This window comes from Herpailurus yagouaroundi, unplaced genomic scaffold, assembly GCF_014898765.1.
Source record: "Herpailurus yagouaroundi ecotype Mexico unplaced genomic scaffold, PumYag 199, whole genome shotgun sequence".
Taxonomy (NCBI): domain Eukaryota; kingdom Metazoa; phylum Chordata; class Mammalia; order Carnivora; family Felidae; genus Herpailurus; species Herpailurus yagouaroundi.
In genome coordinates this window covers 19105708-19120556 of record NW_024412430.1, presented here as the reverse complement: position 1 = coordinate 19120556, position 14849 = coordinate 19105708, and the positions used below count along the sequence as shown (strand labels likewise).

The window sequence follows — 14849 nt, the reverse complement described above, 5'->3', positions numbered from 1 at the left end:
TGTTTTCCAAGCAACAAAGTAGGTAAGCTCATACTCAGACTAATCAAGAAAATATTATAACAGAACATAAACCACTGATATCAAGCATAAAAGACTGGTTATCACTTGGATAACCAGGATAGGATAGATATTAAAAGGATAAGAAGCCAAATTTGTGAATGACTTTATCCCAATCAGCTTGCTCACTTCATGAACTGGGCAATCTCCATGAAAAATGTAACTTACCAAAGTTTGGACAAGCTCAAAGAGAAAATGGGAAGAGTCCTGCCTGTTGTCATAAACCCTCCCACCAAGGAAACCCCAGGCCCCCTCAGGTTCATAGATGAACCCCATCAAATGTTCAAAGAAGTGATAACACCAAACGTATGCAACAGAGAAACAGAGAAAGAGGCAACACATCCCACTGTGTTTCCGACGCAAGCGTAATATCAACACCAAAACATAACAAAACATTACCAAAAATGAAGGATTGCTTTTAAAGCACTAAAGTCAACACGGTAGTGCTCCGGAGAGTCTCAGAGTTGCCCAGCCCCATTGCAACACCAATGACTAACTTGAGCCAATGAGAACGAACTTCAACTCCCGACGTCATGATATTAAACTTCGTTCCACAATGTCTTTTGAGAGTTGGCCATGTTTGGTAACAAAGAGTCTTTTTGTTTTTATGTTTTAAAAATATTTTAATGTGTTTTTTTCTTTATTTTTGAGAGAGAGAGTGAGAGAGAGCTGAGGAGGGGCAGAGAGAGAGGGGAACAGAGAATCCTAGCAGGCTCTGCACTGACAGCACAGACCCCGGGTGTGGGACTCGATCCCAGGACCCGTGAGATCATGACCTGAGCTGAAATCAAGAGTTGGACACTTAACTGATGGAGTCATCCAGGCACCCCAAAGAATTTTTTTAAAAGAAAAACATGGGGCACCGGCGTGGCTCAGTTGGTTAAGCGTCTGACTATGGCTCAGGTCACGATCCCACGGTTTGTGAGTTCAAGCCCCACATCGAGATCTGCACTGACACGTGCAGAGCCTGCTTGGGGTTCTCGCTCTCTCTCTCCCTCTCTCTACCCCTCCCCAACTTGAACTCTCTCTCTGCCTCTGTCAAAATAAAAAAACTTAAAAAAAAAGAAAAAGAAATAACTCTGAGCAAAGAAACGCAGAAAATCATATTCCTGGCTTAGCAGAAATCCAAATACGGTAACGAGGACTCCAGAAAAACTGCGTTGGGAAGGGAACTAGAGAAGAACGACATGGAAAAGTCCAAGAGCGAAATGGGCCCGTGCTCCCTTTAATTGGCATGTGGTGCAGAATTTCTTACATGTGTGTCAGTGGGTTCTTTGAAGAAAGCACCGCAACTCCTATTTTGACAGATGTTCTCAGTGTGGTTTCCACTCCCCAGCTAAGTGACCTTTCCGCTCACAAGACCCGCGACGGTAAAACCTGAGAACTTTCTTACCTAGTTATTCAGAACCAGCAGGTCACCCAGAACACAAGGCTCGTGGCCACGGGCGGCTCCCACCGTGTGCGCATCCCCGGGGGCCCACGGGACACCCGCGAGGGTGCAGCAACAAGCCTCCCCGGAATCACCCCGTCGGGAGTCACTCCCCAGAGACAGGGACACAGCAGCTGCGGAAAACCAACGGGGACCTGGTTTCTGATTGGAAATTCGGGACCCCGTTCTGACAAAGGACCTGGTGGCTGGCAGTCTGAGGGCACCGGCGGTTCAGGAGAACCTGACGGTTCGTTCGCGGTTGAGGCAGCGACAGGCTCAGAGAAGCGGCACGGGGGGCAGCCGGCGTCACCACCGCGTGGCCCGGGGCCCACTCTGTGACGGGACCACGGGACGCAGAGAGGAGGGCTGAGGACCACTGAAGCGCTCTGACACTGCTGTGCCATCACGATGCGGGCGTGCTTTTTCATCATTCAGGCTTGTTGTGTTTTACAAAAGTACTCATCCAAGCAGAGAACGGGCCCTTCCACACGGACTGGGTGTGATGCACTGTTCCGGAATGTGGGGTCCTCTGGCCGTGGGGGGGCGGACCACAGGTAATGCGCCGATGAAGCGTCTAACGACACACTGGTGTTTAGAACGGGCTTGAATGCAGGCCGAGCTGCCCCTCGAAGTCCTGCTCGTCCACCCCTCCGCCTTTCCCCTGGGTTCTGGGGTGTACAGAGGGGCTGCGGACCCGGTCAGGGCGCCTGGGGTGCACCTGAGCAGCTGGCTTCCGTCACATCATCACCGGCACCACGACAAAGAGGCAGTACGCGGCTGGGCGGGCTGGGCGCTGTGTGCACGGGGTCAGCAGCCCCTCACCAACCACGCCCGGGCAGTTGCCGTGCGGGCAACTGTGCAGGGTCCTCGGCAGGAGGCCGGGGCACGGAGGCCCGGCTCAGGTCAAATCTCACGAGAGAGCTTGAAACTCATTTGTTTTTCCAAGTCAGCCCCACGCTCCACTTAAATGTGGTTACTCACACACACCAACTGGAAATGACGCAGCTCTTTCTTCTTATGCAATCCCCGCAGTGAGCATGTGCGAGCCCCGCGTCCTGGGGTCACACAGACCCTGGCGATCGGCTCGATTTTCCACGTCCCAGGGGTTTTATTTCACGAGGCTAACAGACTGCGGCCTGCATAGACTGCCCTGCCACACACGGCCCCTCTTTCCCTCTCGTTTTCAAGGACGGTCAAACCCCGGTGAACTTCGCTGTGATACGTGATTTCCTGATACACGCATCTTGGGGCTCGGCAGGCCTGCCCGCAGGTGTGTTTGCCAGGAAACAAGCCGTGTTTAGTTTCTGTGGTTTGGCAGGGAAATCTCCAAGCTGGGTGGATTTGGGGAAAGAAGGAACCAAACTCAGGCCCGGAGAAGGTCTGGCTGATAGGAAAGGATGCCGAGGTGCGGTCCTGGGCTCAGCCGGGCCAGCCGAGGCCTGGGCAGCCACAGGGTCCTGGCCAGAAAAGACCCCGGACGCATCTGCCCGGCTCCTTGGCCAAGGCCTTGGGTGGCCCCTCAGCGCCCCCTATTCCTATCAGCCCTGGGCTAAACACCCCCAAAGGAAGGGAGAGCCAGACTCTAGGGTGTGAAGCGGGCAGAACAGGACACGAGGCCCAGTGCCACTGGCCTGTGTCCGTGGGGACCCACCACTGCATCGTTCCCCGCCTAACAGTTGGGATTTGCCCTTTGACTCTTCCTCACCCGGTGGGCCTCCCGGACCTGCCTGGGATCTCAGGGTGGCTCTCGGACAGGACACGCCGTGGTGGCATTTCAGGAGAGGCAGGTGAGCCCCTGCTGCTCCCCAGGGTGTGTGGGGGTGGAGACAGATGGCAGGTCAGTCCGCAGGGAAAGCTCGTTTGTCACAAAGGGGAAGTCACCGGGCAGCCCAAGGCTTATGGTTGTCGGACAGCAATAGGATCAGGGCCGTAGAGCCGCTGAAATCAACATTATTTATGTAAAGATAACACGAGCTGTGGGGGGCGGGGGTGGGGGGTAGGACGAGTGGTCACTCGTGGTCTCTGGGCTGCGGTGTCTCAGGCCTCCCCAGTACCACCGGAAATTCACTGTGCTGGGCATCCCCCGGCATCAGGGGCAATCACGTCCCTCACCCTGATCCCCGGAAGCTGCCCATCGCCAAGAAGCAGGTGGGGCTGAGGGGGTGGGGAACCTGCAGGTGGACAGAGACGAGAGTTCATCCAGCCACGGTCCTCAAGGAGCTTCGAAGGGAGATCATTTTTATTTTTAAGTGTATGGGGGGGGGGGGGGGTGGTGTAGGGGCAGAGAGAGACAAACAGAGGATCAGACCACTAACTACAGGTGGCCGCAACATGAGCGGGGAAGAAGGGCCACGAGAGAAGACAGACGGGCAGGCCGACCCCCCACAGCTTGCGGAGGACTCAACACGGACCAGGTCCCAGCGGATCCAGGGTCAGGCTGGTGACTCTTAACCTCCCGATGTTGGTCCCACTCGGGGCCTCTCTCCCATTCATACTGTCACCCTGAGTTCTCGGTCACCAGTTCTGTGCTCCTCCTGGGCGCCTACAGCGCCCGCCGCCCCTCCGACTACAGCTTGCTCTGCGCCCACTCCGGCCACGCTGGCTGGTGCATCACTTCCCGCGAGGACGCGCGCTGTCTGCGGAGTGAACCACGCTCCGGAAGTAACGAGTGCAGATCAGGGCCGGGTCAGCGGTGGGTCCGGAGCTCGACCTGCCGGCCAGGGGTGGGCCCCGGGTGGCACGTTCTGCTCTCTCTGCCTGGAACCCCCTCCCGGCACCCCTGCCCAGGGGATCGGCAGCGTCCTCCCAGGGGCTCCCCTCCTGCGGCCGGCCCCCAAAGACGTCCACGTCCTCACCCCGGAACCTGTGAACGTCATCTTGCTGACGTGACGGGCTGAGGGCTGTCCAGGTGGGCGTCCCCACAGCGGGGAGATGGACGGAAGACAACGAGAAGGTGCTGTGATCGTGGATTCCGGGCGCGGAGCCTGGGGCCTGTGCGTATGAGACCACGAGGGAGCCCAGAGCCAGGGAAGTCAGGCAGCCTCTGGGCGCCGGGCAAGGAAACACAGATCCTGCCCCAGAGCCTCCAGAAGGAGCAGGCCCTGCAGACCCCTTGACTTCAGCCCAGTGGGACTGAATTCTGGCTGCTAGACCAGCAAGAAGCGAACGTGCCCTGCTTTAAACCATCAAGTCAGGGGGCGCCTGGGTGGCTCAGTCGGTGAAGCGTCTGACTTCTCTCCTACTTAGGTTGTGATCTCACGGTTTGTGGGTTTGAGCCCCGCCTCGAGCTCCGTGCTGACCGCTCCGAGCGCGGAGCCTGCTTCGGATTCTGTGTCTCCCTCTCTCTCTGCCTCTCTCCCGCCCGTACTCTGTCCCTCTAGCTCTCTCTCAAAAATAAATAAACGTTAAAAAAAAAAAAAAGATATAAACCATCAAGTCAGTGGTGACTGTCACAGCGGCCCGGGAAACGAACAGGCCGCCTGTCACCACCCTCAGAGGCCTGCCTGGGCCTACAAGCTCGACATCTCCCCCAGGGGCCCTGGCAGTTGTGCGGAGCACATGTGGAGCCCCCACGGCTCGGGCTCTGTGACAGAAGGTCTGGGCCTCCACACGCACAGGGGTTAGTGGCTCCCATGCTCACCACGGACCAGCGGCCACTGCTGTGTTGGGCGTTGTGGACACCTGTGCCTTGGCTCTATGTGCAGGGGGACGCCCTGAGGACGTGGGGAACCGTGTCCCTTCCCTGGTCACACCGTGCAGCCACAGCTCCAAGGCCCCACCAGTGACCGGCAGGCCCAGTGTTAAGGGCCACCCTCTTGACCGCAGCTGCTTGGGTCAGAGGTAAGCGCCTCGGCCAAGGACGAGCCATCAAAGTCCTTTCAACTGGGAGCTGGGAGCACAGGGCCAGCCGTGGGTAACTCACTAACTAGCTAACTGGTACAGGAGGCGGGCACAGGAGGCCCGGGCCCCCCACCACGGCCCAGCTTGCCCCTCCATCCCATCGGACTCCGCAAGCCAAAGGGTGGGTGCGTGCAAATTCAAACAGGCCTGTGACCGGCGGCCTTGGAGACTCCCTCAGAACAAGGCAGGAGGGGTGGGCGTGCCGCAGGGGCCGGGCAGCCCCTCTGGGCTTCGTTCTCCCACCTGCCTGGAGGAGAACTCAGGTGCCACCCGACTATCCTGCCGTGTAGCCCCCGCGGGATCGGGAGGCCAGGCCCTCAGCCAGGTCTGCCCGCCAGCCGAGCGTGTCCTCCGTCACGGCCCCCGGCAAGGGGCACGTGGGGGCGCTCGGCGGCCCCAGCCCCAGGGGCCATCTGGGCTCTCGCCTAGAGCGGCCACCTTCCGCCACGCGGCCCTGATCTCAGCTCCCACGTCATTCAGGATGGATCCTAAATCCCACGAGGCAGGCTATTTACAGACTCGTTTTCTGATGTAAGCACAAAGCCGAGACACGCTGGCCCTCACGTGATGGGTGTTCAGTAACCAGGTCGTGACGAATGACTGACTCAACGCCGGGTCGTTCGTAGAGCGTGCACCACACGCAGAGGCCTGTCGGCAACAATACCGAGTGTCCAGATGTGGAGTTCCTCTTTACCCAAACGTGCTCATTTGGCAAATTATTAGATCATCTGCACATGTTGTTGTTGTTGTTGTTTGTAAAAACGGGGATCGGCCGTAAAACAAACCATCAAGGCCAAAGAATATATTGACATTGTTCACAGCGATGCCTGCGTGTTGCACAAGACAAAGGAGGGGCCGTCACTCTCCTAAGAACTGCAGAAATGCAAATGAAAATCAGGACAGCGCATTTCTCGAGGATGGGGCTGGCGGAGGGTAGCGGCCACGTCCCCTCCTCTTGGGAGGTGCAGAAATCAGAAATCGGGCCCCTGCCGTCAGGGGGAAGGCAGAGCGGCAGGAATCAGGCAATTTGGCCCGTCTCTGGGAAAACTAAAACTGCGTCCTCACCCCAGGGCAGGCCCCGCCGCAGGAAAACCTCAGGACCACCGAATCGCCCACCAGGAGGGGAGCAGGGAGGAGCAGGGGCAGCCCCACAGGAAGGTGACTGGGGAAACGGTCGCGCTCACTCTGAGGTGCAAGAGAGGCGGCCACGGGCCCGGCCGGAGAGTCTGACGCTAGTGTTTCTGGGGCACAGGTATGTGTGCGTTCACAGGCACGTGTGGGAGCGTGTTCCCCGTGCAGGAGTGTGCGCGCCCGAGTGTGCACGTGTGTGGATCTGTTCACACGCGAGTGTGCCTGTGTCTGCTCCCGGGAGCACGGGAAGCAGTCGGGAAGAATGCGACAACGGTACGGGTATCCTGCTGTGAAGAGTGCTGAGTTGTGCCTCCGCTTCACAGACCAGGAAACTGAGGCAGGGAGTAGCCAAGTCACCTCCCTGAGGTCCCACGGCTGGAAGGAAGCAAATCCGAACCCAGGACACCTGGTTCCAAAATCCAGCCCACACTCATTCTGGTCTGCAGCCGTGCCCCAAAACGTGAAAGGCAAGGCAGACGGTGGCACATTTTCAGGGGCGGGAGTATGGATGAGTTTTCCTTTCCTGTCTTTTTAAAAGTGTTTTGTGTTTCAAATTACTATTTTCAGAAGTCGCCACCCGCTCCGGGCTGAGCCGGCGCTGTGGGATCGCTCCTCCCCCCGGGGAGACGGATGCAGACGCAGCAGGAGTGACGCAGGGTTATGCCACCCGGCTTCGTTTCCACGCGGGTTTCCACGCACCTGGAGACCCTGACGACATCCTCGTGGCCGAGAGCCGTCAAAGCGGGTTTGAAGGACAGAAGGACTACGCCGCCCACACCCTGACTTTACAACCTGCCATTAATTAGGAAGAAGCGAGACGTGTCTGGCTTCGTGACTTCAGCTGTCCACCTGCGGGACAAATTTCCACGAATGCCCCGTGGCTTCTCCCCCGCTGCCTCCTGGCCGCTTCGTGCTCTTCCAGGAGTTGTAACTTCTATTGGCAGCGCTGCTTCCAAGATGGCACGCGAGTGTGTGCTGCGTAACTCACAAGATGCACTGAGTGTTCAAGCGCCACTATCGCGTCACAGCCACAAACGTAAGCACAGGCGTGTCGACAGCTGTTCTGCTTCGCCCGCCGCCCGGCCGGTCAACGGTGTCCAAAGTTCAACGGGAACGCCTGCCCGCCCCCCGTCCCCATCCCCAGTTCTACCTTAGGTAGTCAGAGAAGCGCACGCTGTCAGTCCTGTGTCTGAACAGACGTGAACGGTCTGTCCCGGGGTGGTGGCCCGGGGATGCCCTCCTGGAGCACTGGGGTCCGGGGTGAAGAGCTCTGGCGTCACCAGCAGCCACCTGAGACCCTGGGAGACGCACTGCCTGTGTCCCGGGGCACCCCCGGATGTGCCCACAGAAACAGAGGGCAATGCTGGGGGAGGGGGTGGGAGGTGGCACATCTTCAGACGGTAAACGGAAGGACGAACAGCCCTGCTCAGAAAATGAGGGACGTGTGGGGGCCGGAGCAAAGAGAACGGAGGCTCGGTGCCTCAGAACCTTTTAGAACTAGCAGATGCACAGGCTCGCGGTTCTATGACGTCAACCACCCTTCCGGCCACTCTGGGGCCCCTGTGTTCTCCGGGCGGCATCCCAAGTCCCAGCGGACCAGGGACGTGGCACGAGTGGGACCCCCTGCAGCTGGGCGGCGACAGGGCAGCCGTGCGTCAGCCTCAAGGTGCACACCTGAGCAAGGTCACCTGTGCACACCTGCAGGGTGTCGGGGCAGGGGTGGTCCACACAGCCTGAACCAAGATGGCGGTCCCTACAGACAACGTCTTTGGGGGCGTCTGTGGACTGGCAGAACTTAGAGCCAGGGGCTGCCTTCTCCAGAGTGTGGGGCGTGGGCTGCAGGCAGTTGTTTCTAGGTCTCCAGTGACCAAGGGGCACCGCAGGTACCTGGCCGTCCTGCCTTGCACACACCGAGTGCCCTGTCTCCGCATGTGCCAGCTTCCTGGGAAGGCACAGACAAGGGGGGCCCCTGGGAATACCAGCTGAGGCCCAAAGGGGGTCCCAGTGATAGACACGGTAAGGAATACTGAGTGCCTGTGTGTGCTGTGCTGTGCACAGATGTGGTGCCATTGAATACCTCGTACCTGTTCCCTCCCCACCCGACACTGGACAGGCCTGACTGTCGTTCTGCCCACAGACTGCAGGGGAAGCGCCCCCTGAGGGTGTCGTGCCCTGCCCTTAGGAGGGTCTGGGCACCCACCTTCTCCCATGCTGCCAGGGAGCCGGGCTGGACATGGGATTGATCAGAGGCCCCGTGGAGAGGCCCTGGGGACAGGAGGAGCCTCAGCTGATGCCGAGTGGGGCAGACCTGCCCCTCTGAGCACAGTCCAAGTGGATCCGCACAACTGCAAGAAAAAACGGTGGTGTTGTTTCGAGCAGCAAATTTGGGGGACGGCTTGTGACACGGCCCTAACTGAACCACACTCAGGCTCCTCTGTGCTGCCCCAGCAATCCAGATCCCAGAAATGGAAAACGTGATGTAAAATGAAGGATGCTGAGAGTGAATCACTGCACATTCAGAACGAAAGCCAAGAAGCGGACAACGGGGCACAAAAATGACAGGGAGGTGTCGGTAAAGCCGGAGAACGTGAATACGAAGCACCTAGAGCTTTCTGGTTGGCCGGGTCCTCTTGGCTACTTAAAGTGCACCCATCTCGTTGCGAGCAGAACGTCGGCCCCTCAGAGATGTCGCGTCCTCATCCCCAGACCCTGTAAATTGCTGGGTTGCTGACAGAGGGGGGAATAGGGTAGCAGATGAAGCGAAGGAAACTAGGAGGAAGACAAGACTGCTCATCGGACCGAAAACCGAGAGATGATTCCAGGCAGCCCGAATGCATGCAGTGTGGCCGCAGGTCCCAGCCGGGGGCAGAGAGCTCAGACTGCGTGTGGTTATGCGTCTGCAGGTGGGGGTGGGGACGCGGGCCCGGGGACTCAGAGGCGCAGGCACCGCCAGCAGCTGGAAAGGCAGCAAAGGGACCCTCCCCTGCAGCCTCTGGAAGGAAACAGCCCCACGGACAAGGGGCTGCAGGTCGGCCTCCCGACCCCCAGAGCCGTCAGATTACACGTGCGTGCGGCCCGAGGCCTCGACTTTCCCAGGCCAAGTTTGTTACGGCCGCGGTAGAAACACTTACACAATTGCAGGAAAACTGGAAAAGGCGCTTGTAGTAGAGGCATATCACGTGAACCCGGGGGTGAGCCGTACCCAGCGAGTCGTGGCCTGTACTTCTGAGCGCACGGGGAGCGCTTTTCCCTGCAGTTCTGTGCTTGCATCTACGTCACCCTTCCAGCTGCCGGGGGGTGCCGTCCGCTGGAGAGCACCGCGTGCCTTTACCCCGACTTGCCACCCGCGAAGGCGCTCGTGGGCTGGTGTCAGAGACCGACGCGCTGCTGCACGGGCTCGATCCGCTCCTCAGGACCAATTCCCACCACTGGAGTTGCTTTGCCTGAGGTCAGCAGCTGCCTTGTCTCACGCACGGGACTTGGCGTCTAACGCCCCCGCTGCACAGCCCGGCCCGCGCCGTGGACCCTCTCCAACACGGTCGTGACGCCATGTTACGACTTCCCAGGGGCTCGGCGGGCTGGTTTCTTCCAAGGAGTCCTCCGTCTTCGGTGCCGGGCGCTTTCTCTCGGGGGTGGTGTCGCCCGGGCACGGCTGGCTGAGCCGGGCGGCTGGGCCGTCGGGACCAGGGGATCGAGGAAGCCCGTCCTCACCTCACCGCCACCGAGACGGTCATTGTTCCAAGGGCTCAAAGGCCGTCGGGGCTTCCGCGGTCTACCTCACTTTGGTTCTGAAGTCCCGTGTTCTTTCTACTCCTTTCAAAGCTCCGTTTCCTGTTTGGGACCTGTGCCTGTCCATGGCATCCTTTCCAATTACTCTGAAGTATTTCCAAAGCCCTGATTGTCTGAGGTGCCTTTGGCTGCGAGCATGGTCATGCGGGGTCAGAAACCCAGGCCGAGGCTCCCTGTGGTCTCAGTGTGGTGGGCTGGAAGCTGCGGCCGCGGACAGCACCCGGCTCCCCCAGGAGCCCGGAGCCCCGGCTGGCAGTATCAGGCGAGTGTGCACCCAGGGGCGGAGGCGGGGGTGGGGTGGGTGGGCAGCTTCCGTCCCAGCTCAGCCTTTGGGAGAAGCCGGAGTGGTGAGCCCAACCCGCCTCAGTGCGCACAGGTTACATCAGGTTAATTTACCGGGTGACGAGGCCCTGTGACTCCGGGCAGATTCCCAGAGCCTCCAACACTGTCTGCGCCTGGCGGTCAGCCGGGGCCCGCCGCCCGGGGCCGCGCTGACGGCCTCACGGACCTGGCCCAGCTCTGCTCCCCACGCCCCAGCCCCTTGGCACGTCCCTCGTTCCTTGGTATCCTCAGGTACGTCACCAACCCCGCCCCAGGAGAAATCAGGCTTCTCCTCAGCACACCGTGTATGTGGTGTGTGGGGTGTGTGTGTGTGTGTGTGTGCGCGCGCGCGCGCGCCTACATGAGGTGGGCCCCAGGCTGTTTCCATCATGCCCAGAGGGCGTGTGCAGGTTAAGCAGGACAGAAACGGTGGAGACGGTTTCCGAGCGGAACCGAAGCCGCAGGTGAGCAGCCTGAGTTTGGGGTGCCTGCGTTGGGGGCAAGCTTTGGAAACAGGCGGTGGCTCTGGGAGGTCCCCTGCGTGTTGCGCCAGCCAGTGCCCGTCCCACTCAGTGCCAGAACCTGGCAGGGACACTGCGCTTGGCGGGGCCCCAAGGTCCGGGTCAAACTGCGAGCCTTCAGAGGGGTCTCGGGGCTGAGCCCGGGGACCTCCGGAAGAGGGACCGTCTCCCCAGGCAAGGAGTCCAGCCACCCCCGACCTGCCCAGGGTCCACCCGCCATTAGCATGGGGGTCATTTCACAGACGGCCAGACGGCACCCTGTACCTTGGGAAGGAGGCTCCCCAAAGCCCAGCCCGCATCACAATAGGTGTGAGAGCGCAGGCGCTCCTACCCCCCCCCCCCCACCTTGGGCCTGACCGCCCCCAGGCGGCGAGTGTCTCCTCGCTCACTTAGAGGCTCTAGAAAGGCAGATGGGAGTTTGTTGACACTGAGGGATTTAAGGAGACTCAATTACAGTCGTACCGAAAAAGCTTTCTCTAAAATAAGAAAGCACACGGATTCCTCAACTCGCAGAAACTGCTGACAGCTTTGTTTTCAACCCAGCAGGAGTAAAAAGAAGCTGACAACTTATTTTTGCAGGTTATGCCCATTCAAGTCTATTTTTAGATCTTTGTCCTCAGTGAGCGCGCATCGGAATAGCATTCGGTTTGAGAATCGCCATCTGTTCTGAGCGGCGAGCCCCAGCTCACGGGGTCCGGGGTGGGCGCGCCTGGCCGCTCGCGGCTGTCCCCACGGACGAGAACAAAGGGGCATTTTGTGTCCACGGCGTGTGGAGGGGGCACTCCAACGACGTCACAGGCAGTGAGCGCTGTAAGTTCAAACAGCTATGAATTCAATTCAAACAGCTATGAATACGTTTTATTTATACACTGAGCACCATGAAAAAATGCCCTTGGCTTTTAAAAATGGAGCTCAAATAATCCCTCGTATTTAAATAGACTTCTCATAAAAAGGCCATCCAACCTTATCTTGGTCGTTAAGATAAAAATTAACCTATGGAAAAAAAGCCACCGCAGAATGCTATAAAAGGCCCCTTCCCCTGCCTTCCGGTTTGTGACAAGCACTCCCTCCCTCTGCAGCCCGTTCCTTCCAGAAGCTCAGAGAGAGGCCCCACCGGCTGGTGACTCACTCTCTTCTATGGAAATGCAGTTGGTGCATGACATACATCATGACAGGGGACCTGACATATGAGTAATGGGCTACGAGCACCTTCTGGAGCCAGCATTCGCATGCGGTGCCCGGGGAGGGCCAGGGGCTGGGCAGGCAGCCCCTAAGCCCACGGGCCTGACCCGCCCTCGTGCTCTATTTTTAGCGTCCACTAAACTTAGCTCATTCCACCCTCTCGAATAACCTAGATCTGAACACCACTCCTCTCCCACGGGTCCAAAGAACTCTGCAAGGAAGATTCAGGTGGTCAGTGACAGGCATTTAACGCGCTACAAGGAGGTAATAGGCCTGTCCCAGGGAGTCCCGCGGCCTCGGGAAGGACCTGGCAGGATTCCCGGACCGTGGCCAGCACGTGCTGGCCGTGGCTGTCTCTGCAGAATTGCCCGCGTACCCGGCCTGAGGGTGCTGTCCGCTGTGGAGACCGTGTGACCCACCCAGGGCACAGCAAGCCCCCCCCGCTGCTGGTCACTATTTGGGGCCTCTCTGAACGTTTTCCAAAATCGTTACCAAAAGGAAATCATGCTGCTCACACATACACACATGCGCTCTTTCTCTCTCTCTCTCTCTCCCGTCCCCAAACACACAGAGTCCTTCTTGGGGAAACCGGTACTAAAAAACCCCTAAGCGAAGCTAGGACGAAGCGGTTGGTAACTCATGGGGAGTTCACCTGAAACCCGGAGCCAACACGCCGCTCCTTATCAGGCCCGGTTCCAGGAAGCGGGTCCGCCCTGGGTCACGGCCCTTCCCAGGGCTGCCCGCCCACAGGGACCAGGCATCATCGCCCGCCCGGGGACCTGCTTCCTGCGGCTCTGGCCGGGCTGCAGGACAGCTCCACGGTCAGCGTTCGCCCACACCACTGGCCTTCGGTGAGGCCGGAGTGTGGGAGGCGAGGGGTGACGGGGACCTCCCCAAAGCGCCTGGACTCCGAAGGCTGGACCCTCAGCAACGAAGCTAATGGCCACCCCGCGGCCGGAGCCAGAGAAGGGCCATCGGGGCAGGGCGGTGGCCTGAACTGCACCCCCGCCTGCAACCGCTGTGCAGAAAACAACGCAAAGCACCGTGGAGACAGGCCATCGTAAGGTGTGCTTCGGGGCCAGCCAGACCCGAGGGCGTGGGAAGGCGTGTGTGGTGGCCCCCCCTCCCGACTCTGCCCCTTTCTCGTTCTGCCGCTCACGGGGCCACCCGGCAGCGCTGGAGGCTAAGTGATCTCACCTCACTTCCAACGGAGGCGCCGCGTCGTGTATACTGTTCAGAAAAAAGAGGCCCAAGCGTCACCCTCTCTGCAAGTGTTCTTTAGGGAACAAGATGTGGTATTTAGGAAAAGCCGCCTGGTGTCCCCTGCCCATCGGGCAGGAGGAAACTGGAGAACCGCTTGCTCCGCGGACGAGAGAAAACGGTGCCTCTTAGAGCACACCCACGTCCTCTGAGTGGCCCTACGTGAGAAGAACCGGACGTTTCTTACCCCAGAGACCTGCGCGGGGCCGCTCCACGCAGCCGTCTGTGCACGCGACGGACGCCTCCCGCCCGGTCTCTCCACTCCAAGCCTGGAGTCCTCAGCCCCGGCCACGGGGCCCAAGTCCTTCCCCAAGTACCGCCGGGTGGAGCGGAGAGAAGACCGCCCCGCTCCGTGGTGGGAAGGCTCCGGAAGACGCAAGCTGGGCACTGCCAGGGAGCACGTCCTGAGAGGCAGAGCTGGCGGAAGACGGGACCGCGGGTCTGGCTGGTCCTGGCGCCAGCCGGTCGGCGGATTCCCTCTGGCGGTCTGGCTCACTTCAGGCTGGGTTTGTGTCAGTTGCCACATAAAAAGATGTGACACGGGCTGAGTCTTACCCTGACCAGGCCCCTCCACCGGCTGACCCCGCCCCCTCAGGCGGGCCGCATCGGTACTCCTCAGCTAGCGTAGGCCCTTGCGGACACGGCCGCACGCTGGGGCACAGCAGGCACCTCCCCAAGCCCCCTAGGTCCCGCTGCACGAAGGCCGGTGCCCCTAAGCCAAGGTCTAAAGAGGGCCCAATGGCAAAGCACGCTGCTAAGCGGCGAAGCCCTTTAGTCCCTCCCAGTCCAGAGTCACAACTAGGAATTTGAGAAGGATCGTGTCCTTGGATGTCGGACGACGGACTGCCACCCCTGCACTAGCCAGCCGGATGCGGCTGTAAGGGGATCCTCAGCCCACGACAAGTTCCAGGACCCTCTACAAGGGCAGCAACAAAAGCGAAACAGTGAGGCGGAAAGATCCCCACAAAGGTCTCTCCAGCGATCCTTCAGGGGAAACCTGATCAGCGGGAGCCTGGGTGCCGAGATCGGCTACGGGAAAGTAGGTCAACCGTGCACGTCTGACATCCACTGGCCCTGTCACATCCCTTCCTCTGACATGGGGGATTTGGGGACCAGAGAGCTCATTGTGCTTCATCCCCATCTCCAAAAGGTTCCCTCCCTCCCTCCCTGGCACGATGTGCTGAGATGGCCGAACGGCATGGAGGCCACCGTCTACCTGGTTGTGCAGAGCGATGCCTGGCCCCGAGCCGGTAGATGCG

General features: G+C 59.7%; 1 protein-coding gene across 6 annotated transcripts in view; it reads right to left on the bottom strand.

Moving 5' to 3' along the window:
* The window catches only part of AUH (AU RNA binding methylglutaconyl-CoA hydratase), a 327291-nt gene that overhangs the window by 136787 nt on the left and 175655 nt on the right, over positions 1 to 14849 (bottom strand). The gene's annotated exons all lie outside the window — the stretch shown is intronic.